Here is a 2,821-nt window from a genome sequence, read left to right as displayed (position 1 = left end):
CAATGCCTTAACCACCATGCCACCTGCTGGTCCCTCTCTCCCCTTCTCTTTCTCTCACTCTGTTCCTCTCTGGTTAAATTTAATAACTAACTAACTAAATAAATAAATAAAGTTAAATAAATAATTCTTTTTTTTTTTCTATAAAGGTATGTGCACTTGTCAGAGAGACAGAGAAATAGAAAGCGAAAGTCACCCTCGATGGGATATGGCCACGCCACAATCCCTTCTCCTCCCGGGATTTTGGGGACATGTGCACACGCACCCAGCATGAGTTTCAAGCCACTGGGTCCAGGACTTGAACCGCAGTAGGTCACATACAAGTCCAGAGTGCCCCAACCATGACCCCACCTGCTGGCTCTGGATTATGTCTTAATTCCTAGAGAAGGAAACTGAGGCTCTGACTGTCACACCCGGGAATTGCTGACATGCGTCTGTTAAATCAAATGACAAGTTTAAAGAAAATGTTCGCACCCCTCCTCCCCGCATCCATGTGCGTAAACTCACACCAGGACAGAACGGCCGCACGGGCACGGGTTTGCAGGTATCGCCAACCCTCTTACTAGAGATGATGGGGACCCCAGGGGTCCTTTCTCTCCCCGGGCTCTGTCTCCATCTCCCCAACCCATTTTACGCTCCAAAACAGCATCTGCGTCCCACTTCTCTCCGGGGACTCTCACAGAGTGCCAATGGTCTGCTCATGCTGCCAGCCTGCCCATCTGTGATGCTAATGGCGCTGGGATGGTCGCAGATCCCCCGTGTCCTCAGGTCCTGTCATCCGCCTCAGCCCTTCTTCCCAGAGCACTGCAGTTAGGGCTTCTGAGTGGAGCTGGAAGTTTCCTAGTTCAAGTCAAAACACTGGGGTTCCTCTTGCTTTGCAGTGGGCATTTTAATATTCTCAGGACACAGAAGTTCTGTCCCATTAACCTACATCTGTTAATAAGGCTATTATTTGCTGCTTTAAATGGTTTCTCACCACTCGCTCCTTCTGAAAATCTTCCTAGGTCATGTTAGACCAAGAGTCAGCAAATGGTGGGCCCCTGAGCTGGTTGCGTGGTTTTGTCAATAAAGTTTTATTGGCACAAAGCCAGGCCAGTTGGTTGACATGTTGTCTATGTTGGTTCTTGAGTTATAATGGCAGACTTGAGTTGCAACGAGACCACGTGGCCTGAAGGGCCTAAAACATTTACTCTCTGTTGTTTCACAGAAAAGCTCTATGGACTATTTTAAGATATGCTCTATTTTAAGATGGCAACTTATGTCAGCAGGTGGCGTGGCATGGTGGTTAAGGTGCTGGACTCCTACATGGCCAACTGCAGTTTGAGTCCCGGACATGGTGGCTTGCTTTCTCATTTTCCCTTTCTTTCTCTCTCTCTCACTGGTCAAATGAAAAGATAAATAACAAATAAAATAAATAAATAACTCTTAAAAAAAAATAAGAGATGGCAACTTGCGCCAACAGGTGGCGTGGTGGTTAAAGTTCCAAACTCCCATATGGTTGACCACAGTTTGAGTCCCAGACCCAGTGGCTTGAAGCTCACACTGGGCACATGTGTGTGTGTGCCCCAAATCCTGAGAGGAATGGAGGTGAGGGGATTGCGGTGTGGCCATCTTCCTGGGGGGATGATTTCTCACTTTCCCTCTCACTGTCTCTCTCAGGTGAGCGCACACATCCTATGGAAGAAACCTTAAAAACAAACAAAGATGCCAACCTAGGCAGCCACGTGGTGGCATGCTGGTAAAACACGAAGCTCTTCCAGGCTGACCTACATGGAAAGGTTCTGGGTTGGTGTCTAGAGGCCTCCCTGAGTGCCGGGAGCAGGTGCATGCCTGTGACCTGGGGCTGGCTGAGGTGGGGGGTGGGGGTGGGCTGCAGAGTGGAAGAAATACTTAAAGGTTTTCCTTGAGGGATCCCGGTTCCTCGCCTCACTGAGAGTCACACTTGACCATGGAGCCTAGATTTGCTCATTTCTGAATAAAGAGCATTTTTTAAAAAAAGAATTCTTTTATTTAACTTTATTTATTCATTTATTATTATTTCTAAAAAATTTTACCAGAGAGGGACAGAGAGCGAGAGAGTGAGAAATCAAGCTGCTAGGTCCGGGACTCGAACCACGTCGGCCACGTGGGAGTCCAGCACCCTCAACCACCATACCACCTGCCAGCCCCTGAAGTGCATTCTCATTGGCTCTGTCTCCAAGCCATATGCAGTCAGGTAGTCATCTGCATTCCTGTTGCTTCTACCCATGCAAGCTTCCTCCTTCTGTCACTTGTACTGAGGCGCCGGCCTCCTCACTGGCTCTGGGCTTCTCCTTCAGCCCTCCACAGTCCCTCCCCGCCACTTTTGCAGAGGGATCTTTGTAAATCATCAGTGGATCACGCCACTCTCTACTCAGACCCTCCATCTCCCACCTCCCTCCTTCCCGCTTAGGCCCAGCTTTGCTGAGTGGCCACTGTCTCCCCGTGGGTGCTGCTTCCATGACCTCCTGGTCCAATGGCTCCCACTTCAATCCACAGGGTCATCCCTGCCCCAGGGCCTTTGCACTCGCTGTGGCCTCTCCCTGAGTACTCTTCCCCCACCCACGTGACTTGCACCTGCACCTTTCCAGGTCTCTGCTCAAACGTTATTGCCTCTTTAGAGAGACCCTTCAGACGACTCTCCAAAATACCTTTTTTTTTATTGAAGAGGTTTTTTACCATAGGGTGCGTGAGCTTGCCAAACAGACAGAGAGAGACAGAGAGACAGAAAGCGAGAAATCACTCCCCAGGGGGATGGCCATGCCACAATCCCATCTCCTCCATTCTCCTCTCAGGATCTTGGGCA

Source organism: Tupaia chinensis, unplaced genomic scaffold, assembly GCF_000334495.1.
Source record: "Tupaia chinensis unplaced genomic scaffold, TupChi_1.0 Scaffold000323_1, whole genome shotgun sequence".
Taxonomy (NCBI): Eukaryota; Metazoa; Chordata; class Mammalia; order Scandentia; family Tupaiidae; genus Tupaia; species Tupaia belangeri.
This window is presented reverse-complemented; position numbering follows the sequence as displayed.